This window comes from Pseudorasbora parva, chromosome 22 (genome assembly GCF_024679245.1).
Source record: "Pseudorasbora parva isolate DD20220531a chromosome 22, ASM2467924v1, whole genome shotgun sequence".
NCBI classification, from domain to species: domain Eukaryota; kingdom Metazoa; phylum Chordata; class Actinopteri; order Cypriniformes; family Gobionidae; genus Pseudorasbora; species Pseudorasbora parva.
In genome coordinates, this window is record NC_090193.1 from 27,017,771 (window position 1) to 27,033,408 (window position 15,638).

General features: G+C 37.5%; 1 protein-coding gene across 7 annotated transcripts in view; it reads right to left on the reverse strand.

Annotated features, from left to right (window-relative positions):
• Nucleotides 1-15,638, reverse strand: part of iqsec1b (IQ motif and Sec7 domain ArfGEF 1b) — a 246,199-nt gene that overhangs the window by 46,379 nt on the left and 184,182 nt on the right. The window contains exon 1 of one of the 7 annotated variants that reach the window (XM_067431460.1): nt 5,951-6,029. The exons of the other annotated variants lie outside the window; for them this stretch is intronic. The gene's annotated coding sequence lies outside the window, so the exon portion shown is untranslated. Of the gene's footprint in view, nt 1-5,950; nt 6,030-15,638 lie in introns of those variants that run through there. 7 annotated transcript variants of the gene reach the window in all.

Genomic DNA, 15,638 nt, shown 5'->3' on the forward strand with positions numbered 1-15,638 from the left:
AGAGGCAAACATGCACGCTACCTCCATATGCCTTTAGCTCATGCTGAAAGATGGCCAGGTGGTGATTAGCAAGTCCTGCAAACCGCAAACCCAAACAGGCCTTCATCATCCTACACCTTGTTGTTAAGACAAACACTGGGGCTGCATTCTTCTCCTCTGGATTCCTGGGAACTTTTTTCTCTCTCTCTGGAGGAACCAGCAGACTCAGCTAAGGGGAGCCAAGTGGCAATTATCCCAGAGCCTGCTGCAGATCGAATGAACCCACCGCAACAAATTACAAACGAACTTGACATCGTCTATAAACATGGGGCTTCGCTAACAAAAAGAATGTTTAAGGGCTGTTTACTTGGAGCGGACTTCAAAAGTGAATCTGCTGCATCCAAACAGTCAGTGTGCTGTTTTTCAGATTACAAAGATGGCTATCTAGCTTTGCATATTTGTACTAAAATAGAAGGTTGATATGTATAACCGTGTTGCAAGAAATTGTTATATAAACGAAAGACACTATTTTCCAACAGGAATTATCTACAGCTTGTGATTATCATGGAAAGTTTTGTGTGGATATGGAGAGTGAATCACTACACCAGAGCTGACCAGACAGGTGGCTTCAATAAGCACTAAAGCAAAAATAGATCATACGTACCCACTGCGCCTCCAACAACAGAAACACTCAAATGAACTAAACAGCTGCATTACTTTTGTGCAGAGTATTTCAGTGCTATTCACTAACCACTCGCAATCCAATTGAACTTGATGCTAAATACGTACACTAATTAACACTGCTACGATTTTACATCAAGTCTAATTCACATCAAGCATAAGAAACTTCTTCCTTTCTGTACTTTAATTAGGAGTTATACCCTGATATTTCTGAGAATATTATGCAATGCAGAACTCAACAGCATAAGAGATCATACAGACCTCAAACTTTTGAACGGTAGTGTATACTATGTAAGGATGGCCCAAGGCCAATCCTTATTGTTTATGTGTGTCTGGCAGGGAACGTAACGCATTACAATATTGTGTTACTCTCTAAAACAGTAACTAATTGCGTTACTTACTTTTTAAGGAAAGGAATGCATTGCGTTACTTTTGTGTTACTCTTTCTCACCGTAGCTGGGCTTGCTTATTGTTTTAAATAACAAAAATTAATGCCCTTATGGCAAATATTAATGCCCTTTCGCACCAAAACGGAAATGAATAAGCCTTAGGGCCAAATTTAATACACAGGGAAAATCAGAGTAATAGCACAATTCCAAAAAAGTGCAGATGGGAGTGGAAACACATCATTTCCAGATCATTTCCATAATGACCTATGCAATCTACCAAATTAGCTTCTGGTTTACGCAGTGTTCGGGGGAGCGCATTACTAGTAACTCAAGTTACGTAATCAGATTACTTTATTCAAGTAACTAGTAAAATAACACATTATTTTTAAATTGACCACAAAATATCCACGTTACTTTTTCAAATAAGTAATGCAAGTTACTTTTTTCCATTTATTGACTGACAGTTCTCTTGTTCTAATCTTGAGTGAAATTGTGAGTAAATACAGAGGAGTTGTGTTTGTGTGTGTGTGTGTGTGTGTGTGTGTGTGTGTGTGTGTGTGTGTGTGTGTGTGTGTGTGTGTGTGAACATGATGGTTATCGTAGTTCTAGACTAAATATGAGCATGCATTTAATCATCTCACTTGCACAAAAAAGGTTCAGTAATCTTTAAAATGAATAAAATCAGTGAAATGAAAAATCAGAATACTACGCAAACCTCCAATAAATAAATAGTTAAATAAAACAATTATTTTAATGCATTCAATCTCACTTTATAGACCAATGTACTTGCATTAAACCTTTTTTTTTTTGGTGAAGTGTAAAACTTTCTTCTCCTGTGTCCTATACTTCTGCAGTCCAGAATGACAACACAGCTGAAAGGTTTGTTTGAGCAGCTCTGTTTGAAAAGGGTTCTGGGGGGTTAATAAAGGCCTTTTGAAGCGAATCAATGTTTTCAATGTTTCAAACGGTAGGGGGGCTATTACACATCTCATGAGCGAGGTTCCTTTAAAACAGGAAAAGAAGAAGCAGAAACAAGTGATCTCATATAAGCAGAAGCATATGTAAATAAAATAATCATCAACATTAAACAGCATATAAAACAAAACAGCTATGCTAATGAATGAAATGTCATATCAGGACTATGAAGCTTTGTTGGTTATATTGGTTTCTCAATAGGTTTCTCCATCTCTTTTCATCGTTCTGAATCCCATATTTACCTAAGTTAGTCTTTGTTAAAAATGCGATTTTCTTTTTTTCATGTACCCACATTCAAGTGTTGATAAAAACGAATGCATGCAGTTAGAATACAACAGGTAGTGTGTTCTGTCTGTGGGCCATGAAACTTAAGACATAACCGATTATGTTTACAATGATACTCAACAAGACCGGCATTTTTATATAGCTTTGTGTGAGACGTGTAGGCATTATTTGGGCGTGCACTCATATCGGTGGCATATCTGCGTCATATATGGCAATGCCAAAATATCTGCAACAGGCTAATATCGGCCGAAAAAATATTTTATTTTTGGGTAAACTATCCCTTTAATACAAAGTAATGCATTACTTTACTTATGACATGGAATAGTAATCTAATTACATAACTTTTATTTCTAATGCGTTACATCCAATGATCAAATCGTTCCAGTTCTTAATAATTTGTGGTAAATGTAACATACCTTGTGTCTCATTCCCTACGATCTGCCCTTAGAGGCTCCCTACATGACACAATGACACAGCAGATTTGGATGAGAAGAATACCACTGCTTCTTACTGCATCAGCCTGGCTTTGCAATATTTCACGGCCAATGATTCAAACTTACATTCTGAATACTAATTCAAAGACAAGTCCTGCAGTATTTTAAAGACAGGACAAATTCCGGTGCACCAAACGCTCCTTGGGCCCCCAAGAAAAGCAATCATAATCAAATATTTAACATTTATTTTGAGCTAAAATGAAAATAACTGGCTCGATATCATCTGCTGACAGAGAACAGCTGAATCTTAATTTGCTTGACCTCAATTTTCAAAGTTATTTATATATTTAAGCCAGTTATTTAAGTATCAAGACAGCTGGGTTGTTAGCCATCAGCAGGGTGTCAAAAATGTAAATAATATTTGCATTGGATAACAGCTGCAGAATATAAAAGGCTTTTAGATTCTTCATGTGATAAGCAGTACGCTTCATCAGTTGTCATAGTAAATTTCCATAAAGTTATTATTTGCCACCCACCGTGCTTCAGGATTACTACCAGCTTTTCATATGATGTTTAACAAAATAAAGTCTGATTTCATATGGGTTTTCATATCTGTGGATCTGTGATCATAATCTGGAAAAACAGAATAAAAAAACTCTGTTTCCGAGAATCACCTCAACCAACCTGAAATCGCCAACACACCCAATCTGATAGCGACCATCGCTGTCACATTCCCACATCCACATCACACAGCCAAACACACCAGCTATCCCCTAGACACAGCTGGAGCTGTTTGACAGAAATAGACTTGTTTTGTTATGGCCCTGTGAATCCCTCGAGGAGAGCAGCCATAATAACGGCAAGATCGCATATGGGAGAATCAAACCCCAATGTCAAACTCAGCAACACATCAGCGCCCGGAGAGATCATTCAGACCACATGACTGTCAGGATATGTTCGGCTCAACTCCACAATGACGGAAGAAACTGGGACCTTTGGCATGCAGTGTGATTTGTCCTTGTTTTTTTGGCAAATGTGTGTGAAAATAACTGTGTAAACCTTGAAAGTGGTCTGAAATATTCTTGATGAGTCATGCAAGGTTGGATGACTAAACAAATGCACAGCTGTTATTAATGTCACAGTAGAAACAACCATTTTGGCTTTTTTGAGCTTGATCTGTAGGCAAATATAGGCATAACCAGCATAGAGATTAAAGGGATAGTTCACCACAAAATTGAAACACTCACCTTCACACCTTTATGGAAGTAGTAAGTCACTCAGCTATTTTTTTTTTTTAAATAACTATGTATTTGGACAAACTACTCTGTTGGTGTTCTGTTTATAAAGTAGGGAAGAATTCAATATCGGATGTAGTATAAGACTTTTATTTTGTCTTTTATAGAGGAAAGAAAATCATACAGGATTGGACCAAAATTCTGTAAATTATGACAGAATTTTATTTTTTTGTGTGAACTATTCCTCTTAAGATATTTGGAAGAATGTTTGTAACCAAGCAGATCTCGGCAGCTTTTGACTACCGTATTATTAGTACACTATGGCAGTCAATGGCCTGCTTGGTTACAAACATTCTTCCAAATATCTTCCTTTGTGTTCAGCAGAACAAAGAAATGTATACAAGTTTGGAACTTGAGCGTGACTAAATGATGAAAGAATTAAAATTTTTGGGTGAACTATCTCTTTAAGTGCCCTTAATTATTTCAAGCAAATATATAGCTCTATATATTATACAGGGCAGAAATATTTTGCTCATATTAAAAATAAAAAAACTCAAACCTAAAACAAATCTCTGTAAATGGTACAAGTTATTTTAGGCATTACAACATTATTATTCATACTATGAAAAATGTGTTAAATAAGCAGGTAAAATTAAACACCCAACACTGAGTACAATACATAATACACATCATACAATAAACAAAAATAAAACTCTTATATCATCAGATATGGTACTGATATGGTGAATTTAGGTTGATTGGGACACTTGATTCCCCAAAGTCATCCTAATCGCAAAAAAGTGTCCTAGTCACCCTAAATTCACCCTTATGGTACTACTATATGAAAGGAGGGCATACATTTATGTTGAAAATACTAATCGTTCTTCCCCACATGATCACATATTCCAAATATGCGGCTAAACTTAGTATCTAATTACATCAGCAGATCCAAAGATAGTTTAGCTGACACACATGAGTGCAAAAACACCACCAGCTCAGATAAGTCTAGCTGAATTCATAACCACAAAGAATGATTATTGCTGCATTATCTGATACCAAGCAGCTTAATGCTGCATAATCTTGCCCCAAACTGAAAATCCACCTCCCAAGGACACCCACTGGAGCCAAAACAACAGAAACACAGTAAAAGCGGAAAATAAGCAGCTTGATGTCTGGATATGTATGAACATTACAAGTATGCTATACATGAATATCAAACAGGAAGGAAACCAGGAGGGATGTCATTTTTTCATTTACGCTAGCATTTAATTCCTTTAATGGTCGTGGGCAAGCCAATCTACTTTATGATCTAGCTAAATGTGTTTGCGTCAGTTGTTTCTGTTTCAGTGTCACCCTCCTAATGGACGGACATTGCCAACAAGCACCGAGATCAATGCTCGCTACCCTACGGATCAGAGTGCTCCATCAGCAAAGCCACAAAGTTACAGCAAGAAAATGTAAAGTCGAACTGTTGAGGTCATCAGAGATTTTCATCATTCCAAAGTTTTATATAGTCTGTGTTGCTTAGTAAGCAAACAAGCCAGTGTCCTCCAGGTAGTCCGCATCATTCAGAATGACATCAGACTACGGAACAGAGAGAGAGAGAGAGAGAGAGAGAGAGAGAGAGAGAGAGAGAGAGAGAGAGAGAGAGAGAGAGAGAGAGAGAGAGAGAGAGAGAGAGAGAGAGAGAGAGAGAGAGAGAGAGAGAGAGAGAGAGAGAGAGAGAGAGAGAGAGAGAGAGAGAAATAGCTGCATGCCTCAACAGCTGCTGCAGTCATCTTTGCCAGACACCTGCATGCTACACACACACACACACATACCTCTCACTCCATCCTGAGCCCGGCTGGCTACAAAAAAAACACAAACAGCAGCATCTGAAGGTCTGCTCTCTAACTTAAGCTGCGGCGGATAAACTCAGTCGTCCCTTAGCACAAAAATCCTGCATTGTTGCGGCCGTCTGAGCTTCGCTCACCTAGTGTGACGATGCACTCCACTGGGCCGTCTGCGTCCCGCCTTTCCCCCAGCCTCCTGTCCCTTGAACGCCTTCTCGTTTTTTCTCTCTCTACACGTCACTCTCTCTCTTCTCAACCCCTCCCCCTGCACTCATCCCTCTCCTCCCCACCCTCACTTGCCCTCTCTTTCTCCCTCTGTGCGTTTTTTGTTGAAGGTGGCGTCTCGGTGCTCTTGCCCCATGCAAAAGAGCTGTGTCCTGTTTCAGTTTTTTTGTTTTTTTACCAAGCTGCAAGGTCACTGTTTTTTCACCATTCAAAAAAAAAAAAAAAAAAAAAAAGTATGTATGTATGTATACATGTAAAAATGTATCTCAAAGTATGAGATACAGAGAGATAAAAACAAACAAACTAACAAACTAAAAAATTAACCATGAGCGAGAAAGAACAAAAATGAACCAGATTGAAAATTTAATTAAATTAAATAAAAATATATAACAATAACAACATAGTATAAATAAATAAATAATGTTCTAAATATTTCTACAATTGTCCGTATAATGACAATATAATAGCTAATGCTTTAATTTAGGAAACAATTATTTAATTTTATATTGTCTTCACATTCATACACTGCAAAAAATAATTTTCATGATTTATCACAACTTTTTATCTTTTGTCAAATCAACTTAGTAATTAATGTGGTTCAGATAACATAACATTTTGAGTTTCTATGTACTAAACCAATATCCTTTGTTGTAATAACTCAAATTTTTAATTTTAATGAACTCAAAATTTTAAAGCAACCAGGTAAATTACTTTTTAAAAAAGTTAAACCAACACTTTTTTTACAGTGTGGTATTTTCCTTATACATTATTTTATTTTTATTTTAAATAAATATTTATATTTTACGAAAAGGTCCCTGCAATCATCATAACCTGACTCAAAATTAATAAAATAAACAAATTAAACACAATTAAAATGAAATAAATAAATGAAACTACAATTCATGTCTTATATTAATACATTTGTTATATTAATATATCTCTTTGCCGCTACAACCAAATTCTCCTACTTGTAACTCAATAAGGAACTTCTCGACCAAAAATGAAATACATTCTGCAGACAGACACATACTTTGTCTGCCATATTGACAATGACTTTTGATCCCATGTGTTCTTTTGACCTGGTGTGTATTAACAACAACTACAAAAAAAAAAATATTTTCAGTTTATAAGCTTAATCTAAACTTTTTTTCCTTTAGCATTGACACTTTAAAAAAGTAAACTGCTATTCTTGCATTCAAATCTTAAATCTGACGGCTCCTCAACTCCCCACTCAATCTTAAACTTTGCTGCTTGTCTTTAAAATCTTGCTTTGATACCATCATATTACCAACTAACCTGATCTAAAATTTTCAATTGTGAATATCTCTTTATGTGTGAATTCTGGCATATAAGTGTGGCTGACTTACTGTTGCACCTTCAGACGGCAGCTGGCATGAAGCGGCATCAATCTCTCGTGCACGTTCCTGAAAAGCAAATGTCTCAAGGCTGACCTTGGCTTACACCACAGAGAGATCCGAACCGCAGAGCGATCTCGGCATCCGTACGAGTGCCAGGACGGCAAGTTTTGTGTACGTGCTAATCTAAGCCCAATACAAACTCTCTTTCACTGTATAGGAAGGATTTAGCTTTAATGGGATTGCAAGCTGAATCCGGCAGGTGGTGTCCATGATTAGCTCATGTTCGGCTTTTGCTTTTAAAAATGGCAGAGCATTGCACAACAAACACACAGAGGCCCAGTCATCTGTTGCAGTACCAACCCCCCCTCATGACCCACTTCACAGAATTTGTGATTTAAGTGGAGTGGCACCTGGCTACCACTGGAGCCAGAACAGTCCTCTGGTAATTACCTAAAGATTCCTGGTAAAGCAAAACGACTGCTGCAAAGTAGCCTTAAGTAAGTGATCACTGGTGTGCTTACTGAAACTGATCTAGGTGGACAACTGCCAAACGCTGCTAGGGTCTCCGTCAAACCCAAACACCCTCGGTCTTGGTGTATTACAAATCCAATGAGAATATGTTTGTATATGTCAATACAATACCTTAACCAAAAACTGATGAACCTCTTAATATTTTCATCAAGAGGTGCATCAATTTTTGTTCATTTTTTTGAGTCAAGCATTCTGTAAAGTCTCCAGCACATTCAAAAGACTTTCAATGAATTTAAGGATGGACTCAGAGGTGCCAATTCATGTGTGAAAATAATTCTTCATGCTTCCTTACAACCATTCTTTCACAATTTGAGCCTGATGAATTTTGACATTGCCATCTTGGAATATGGCCATGTATTCCTAGTACATGGTAGGTAAAGAAATGAAAAGCTACACACTCAATTTGGGTTAAAATTAGAATTTAAAAGAACTGCTGCTAAACGTATAACATGCTAGAAACGTAATAATCACAGCAATAATGATCCAGTCATAGACATTTAAGTATTTTCCTATTTAAATCCCTGGCCAATTTCTTGTAAAATGATGACAGCATTTTACAAGAACGTTGGAAACCAAACCAGTATTTTTTTTTTCCTACTATGGAAGTCAGTGTCTATCAACTGTTTGGTAACTGAAATTCTTCAAAATATCTTCTTCTGTGTTCAGCCGAAGAAAAAAATTCATACATGTTTGGAACAACTTGAGGGCGAGTACATGATGACAGAGTTTTCATTATTGGGTGAACTATCTGAAATTAATGTCTATATATAGTCATGAGGATTTACACTGTCAATCAGCAAAACCAATTGCCTTTATTATTTTGCCAGAGCAATGGAGAAAAAAATGTCCTTATGTGGTAAAATACTCTCCTGGGACACATCATGCACATGCACAAATAGAGAGCAGCTGGAGGGGAGTACAGGAACTCAAAAATGGAGGACCCTTCAATCCACAGACTGCTGTGCTCCTCCTATTATGTTTTACAACTTATAACATGAGACTGCTGTAAGCACTGACTCCAACCCCTGCCCAATCGCATACACCCAATCAGCTAATAAAGCTGGAGAAACACACAGCCTAGGCTTTAGTGTGTGCTGAGCTATGATACAGGATGATCATAATAATATGAGCAAGACAACCTCAACAATAGCAGAACAGAGTGCTATGAATAACCTATAGTTTTTCTTTCAAATGGAAATTTTCATGTTAAAATCAATGAGAATTGCCATTCACAACTTTGTGAAACCCAATTTAAAATTGAACATTGGTCTGTCTGCTCTGCACAAGAGGCATGATCAACTGGCATTATTCAAACAATTCTGTACGCAGTTGGATAGTCCTTCAACAAATCAGACCACAAGAGGTATGATCAACAGCCAACGCCCCATCTGTTATCATGGTAAATCCACAAATAGCGTGCCAGGTGGACAAACCAGTCTGTGAATGGTTCCCACAAAAGTGTAGCCTGACGTGGTCATACTCAATTCTAGTCAGAATATGAGTCTGATACTGCTCCGCTGAACTGTAATTATGGGTCATGTTTCAACTGATCCAGGAAAGACATCAATTGGATAGAACTACAACCAATCAGAGCAACGGATTATGTTAGTCACTGTGTTGCCAAGTTTGCGGTTTTCCCGTGGGTTGTTTTCCATGTCTGCGGGTTGAAGCGACCTCAATTATGTGATGTATAGACCCATGAATGCAAATTTTAGCCTTGCCAAAATAACACACATTTTAACCCCCAAATGCCCTTTTTTCCGGAGAACCCCCACGAAAAGCTATTGGGCTTGTTTTGGGCTACTAGTTGGCGGGTTTTGTTGTAAAAACTTGGCAACCCTGTCTGCACGCACACTGGAATAAGTCACATTAGAAGAAAAAGATGAGTGTAAACAATAAACAGAGTACTTAGAAACACGATCATCATTTCTGAGAGAATTAGTGAAGGTGAATGCATACGAACAAGTTCTCCGTTAAGGATTACAACTAATTCAACTCAAATGCCTTTGATGATGTGGATGATTACGTTACTGTCCATCATCGTCTAAAGCCCGCCCTGACGATTTCATTGGTCAAAACAGTTTCTGTATGGGCAAAATTACTCCTCTATGGATCAAGTCCAGACCGAACTGCCCGAGCTCAAATGTTGTGGGCGGGGTTGAGTTCGGCTGGTATCCAGGCTAGCAAAAGTGTAACAGAAGCAGTAGAAACAGGAGATGCCGGGTGAAATCAAATCGCCCGCTGATCAGACTGGGTTTACCCAGTTTAATTCACAACATATTTTACTTCCTTATTATAACGTATTTCTGAGAGAAACAGGATATTTAACAAGACAAAAACTAACTCTAGAACAATTCAGTCACCTCAGCGAAATTATTTTAATTACTGTAATGTCATTTCAAATGCTGAAAGACATTAGTTAAAGTGTTGCTGTTCAACAGTGTTAATTTAGTAAGAAGTGGTTCTTGTTCCATTTATGGGGTGTGGTTCCAGCCAGGTCGGAGGGCTAGAGTGAGAGCTGAGAGAGGAAACGGGTAGTTCAGACGGAGAGCACGGCGTGATAATGCATGTTGTGTACGGCATGGGTTGCCGCCAGAACAGTAACCCAGCAGTTCATTAATAAAGTATTCAGAAAAATATCGAACAGGCCTGGTTATTATAGTAGCGAAACGCTACATTCCATCAATACTTTAACTAATATCTTCCAGCATTTGAAATGGCATTACAGTATTTTTTTTTAAATCACAAAGCATAGAAACACAAAAATAGAGCAATGTCCTTTTTGTTCCCCAACATCTTGTGGCTCTAACAAGGAGAATAGTTAACACCAGGAACAAGAATTATGAAAGAACATAGGGACAGTTTTAATTTCATGTCAACTTTAATGAGGTGGGGGAGCACAAAGGGTTAGGTCTTGACCAGAGGTTTATCGTGTGGAGTTAGTAAAGATTTAGACAGAAAGAGGGAACACTAATGAGTATAAAGAGGCTAGTCACCAAGGCCCTTAATCTGCTGAAAGCTGGACGGATTATGACATCATCACCAGCATCCAATCCACTGCCTGAATCCCAATGATTCAGACTACATTACAAAACACACACGATTACACAGCAAAAAATATAGGATACTAACAACAACACCATAAACTATCTTTTGGACTGAAGAAAATCTCTAGATATGAATGCACATGTGGGTTGAGGGACTCCCTCTGGCACAAATAGGTATTTCCATACAGCTTGCAGAAATGACACAAATATGCCTAAGGTTTGTGTTTTCTTTGAAAACCAAACTCAAAGAACATTAAACTGTGTGCTACTGGCTCCCTCAGTTGAGTTGAACAATCAGGGAGAATGAAAAACCTTGAGGCAATGCCACACTTGCTTGCTCAAACGTCTAGGTCTACACATAGACAGTTTGGCTTTTTCAAACATATGAACCCAAACTAGATAAGCTTTCTTTTGTTTTTGTTTTTATTTCAAATTTTGGCGACAGTATTGTAAAATCCAAATATGAATACAGAAAATGAACGGAAAAATAAACAGCTCATTTAATATTTAAATATTTATAATATTTTATTCCATAATTTGGTAACAGGGTCGTAAACATGCAAATATGATTATAGAAAATACAGCATATATATATATATCAGCTAATTTTTTTTTATGCACTATTTTTAATAAATTGCCCTATTCTGTGCAATTTTTTTTTTTAATTTTCTTGTTTATACTGTAACAAAAATATTGTTGGTTTAACTTAAAAAAGTAAGAGACCTGGTAGCCTGACATTTTTTAATTTATTGAAATAAAAAACTTGAGTTTATACAATGAAGGAAATTGGTTTAATAAATAGAAACTCAAAATATTATTGTATCTGAACCACATAAAAAATATAAATCATGAAAATAGCTACATTTGGCATGTTTCACTGCGTCTTCACAAATGAAACACACACATTTAAAATATTTGAATATTTGAATAAAGTGTGTTGATTCTCAAAAATATTCATCGTATCAACTCAAAAATTTGAATTTCAATGAACTCAAAATTTTAAGGCAACCAGGTAACTTATTTTTGAAATATTTATTTTTACAGTGTAGTAAATACACAATATTATGCATATTAGCCATGGTAATATTACTTATTTAAAGAGTACATTTTCTACTGATGACATGGATAAATACTGTACATGAAACTTGCAAAGAAAGAAACAGTGGTAATGTGCCACAACACGGTTCTATCAACGCATAAAAAATAATGCCTTTCTTTTCTTTTGTATAAGGAATCATCCAGTGTTTTATCCTGTCAGATGCCACGACCCCACTGTGAACAGGACGAGGGTAACCGTGTTTGTGTTTTGATGAGCGGCGCTTGGTTTGTGACCTCGCTTTCTCAAAGGTCAGGAGGAGGTGTGAGTGAGTCACGGATGGCCGAGCAGCCACAGATGGAGTGTTTTGGCATTCCTCAGCACCTGTTTGGCATCCGTCTGCAGACCAATACAAGTGAGCAGACATAACAATCCATTGCTGCAGTATTGAGCTCGCAAAGCTACTCTGGAAATATGCAGGTGGAAAGGGAATTGACATCATTGACTCGTCACATTTTATCACCAGAATGCCACGCTCATTTCAGTTTCAGCCTGTAGGGGGAGCCATCATACAATTTACATGCCTGATGACGACAATGGGAAAAGATGTCACATCATTATTCTGTGCATTTAGTTCTTGAAGAATATAAGACAGAAATCATTTCTGAAACTGAAAATCACTGATTGGTCAATTGCTAATGAAATCCACTGGACGCTAAATTTTATAAAACATACAACGACATAGTGCATGAGACTATTCCCTAAGTGTGTACCGAGACATTTTTCAAAAAGAAGCCATAATGTATATGAACATCATAGATCCTCTAAGATGAACTGGTGTGTTGCAGTGGCATTATCCCTGCAGCCAATTAACACAAGCTAGGAGAGCCAATACTCAGCTGTGATTGGCTGAGGACACTCAGGGGATCTCATTACAGCATGGTAGTGCAACTCTTCACTGGCACAGCCTCTGACGGCAGTTTGATCACTGGCTCAAAGAGTGCGTGCACGGACGACCACAACTCCAGTATTCTTTTTCAACCAAACTGTCATAGTTCTTCATATTCCATACTCTTTTTATACTGCAAGGTTACCAATAGAGCTGATGTGATGATCTAGTCTGATTACAATCGACACTTCAGTGATAAACAGACCGCAAACCATCAGTATTACAGTTTGACAGGTAATTCTTAACCAGACATGAATGATACCTCAAATCGTGCGGCTTGTCGAGGAGAGGTGTGCTATTACTTTCGGTGCAGTCAGATTTATGCTTTTCGCCCACTGGACCATAAACCGTCAAATTTACACTGAAGGTGCACAATAGTATATTACAGAGGTTTGGGGTCAAATTGACCAATGTAAGGTCATAGATTTATGATAATAGCCGGAAAAATATATATTTTTAGAAATACAACTGTCTACTGTACTTGAAAATGAATCCTTTTTGATATTTCAGGTATTAATGGTATTGTATTGACCACAATGAACATGCATTTTCATTGCATTTATAATCTGTGAATCTGAAATTTGTCTAGAACTAGTCTAGAAAAAGTTTCAATGCAAACACAGGATGAACCCAGGTTATAAATTATATGTACAGTATTAAATGATGACATTATTATTGTTAATAATAATGCAACTATGCATTGTAGGAAAACTTCAGATGCAAAAACCCATGTTTGCATGACATTTCCTTTTAAATTAGCCTTTTTATCAGGCTCCTATGTTTAGGATCAGTAATTTTAATGCTAACGAAAAGGTTATTAGTCATTTATTAAATTGCCTTATTTTCAAAAATGTCACCGATAAGAATAAAATGGAAAAAATAAAAATGCTCATTTAAAAGAAAAATGTCAGACGGACGTAGAGGTTTTTGCATCTGAAGACACGCGCACGCACGCGCACACACACGCAAAGAGAGAGAGAGAGAGAGAGAGAGAGAGAGAGAGAGAGAGAGAGACAGAGAGAGAGAGAGAGAGAGAGAGAGAGAGAGAGAGAGAGAGAGAGAGAGAGAGAGAGAGAGAGAGAGAGAGAGAGTGAGAGAGAGAGAGAGAGTGCCCATTCTAAATATACCCTAGTTACAATTATAATTCATTTTTTGCATCTGCTTTTCAGATTCTGCGTAATTACTTTCAAAATAGAAAACAAACTTGCTTATATGGGCATACAAATCTCCAGTCTCATCAGATGCTAGCGAACTATTTTATCGTTGCCAGACCCAACACATAAAGTCTGTGGACTGATGTCATGGTAATGACATTCCAGCGAGAGAGGTACAGGGTGCAGTTTGAGGGTCTCGCCTGATTTATACATGCGCTCGGAGAAATGTGGTTGGAAAAATAAGATGAACTGCACACAAAAAGCATAAATATAAAAAAAGTATAAACACACAAGACAAACGCTCAGCTCATGTGCATGAAGAACACTCCTGAAAAGCTCCATGAGCAGGCCGGTCTATTATCACAGAGCGGGATGGATCCGTGACTGTGTGCAGAATGAGGAGCTTTATAATCTAGACAGATATATAAAGCTCCATAATACAAACAGAATGAAGCTTGGTAAACAAAGCCTTTACCTGAGCTTTAGCTACAGCCTGGAGAAGAGCCAATGTCTACGACTATAGAGAGTGCGCGCGCGTGTTTACACCATGCCATGCCATGGCAGCGAGAACCGAATTTAATGACTGTTTACAGGCCGCAATGACGTGTGTTCCACACATACACAGCTGCCATTGCGGTAACTGTCTCTTCACTGTGTGTTCACATGCCACGACTAATTTAAAGAGAAGACAGGGGTTGTGCATCCTGCTGGGATGTTTGCCATATTGAAAAGGGGGAAGGGTGACGTCCGTATGTCAGGATGCTATATCTGATGCCATATGGGGATTATGCCCAAGGACTGAGTGTACTTTATTTAACAAAGGCCTTTGAGGACATTTAAAGGGATAATTGTTCACTCAAAAAATAAAATAAAAAAAAATAAACGACAATTCGGCTGACAACTTTCTTTTTAACTATATAAGGAACTATGGTTCATCATGTTCAAGGAATGTGAGGACCAAAAATACTATAAAAGAAGCATAAAAATAGTCTTTGAAGATGCATTCCTTGTCCTTTTATCAAATGATGACTTCCATTTTGGTGTGCTACTCACACAGATCTATTGTAGGGCTTCAAAAGACTTGGAAAATATAGTCAATATGTCGTATATGAACTAGATTTATGATATTTTCCTGGTGCTATTTTAGTTCTTTTTCAGTATAGCCTTTTCAAAAAGATGCACAAACCTTTCATATATGTCTTATATTCTCAACACACAATTTTGTCTAAAGCTTCTGTTCTGCTAAAGGCATTTACCAAGTACTTACCTAAGTTTAAGAAAAAAAAAAAAATTGTGACTGATAGTTTCCGAGAGCAAAGTATTTGGCAAAAAACACCTCTGGGACTCAAACACCCTCTGATATCTCCCTATGCCTGCCTTATCTATTACCAACCATTATCGCTCCACATGAATGAATAATCTGCAATGAATTTCTAATGTCCCGTTTCTCAGTGACAGCATCACACCATTTATCATTTACAGTGTCTAGTGAAGCTGGCATAGACTGCTAGGTGATACCGCTATATGG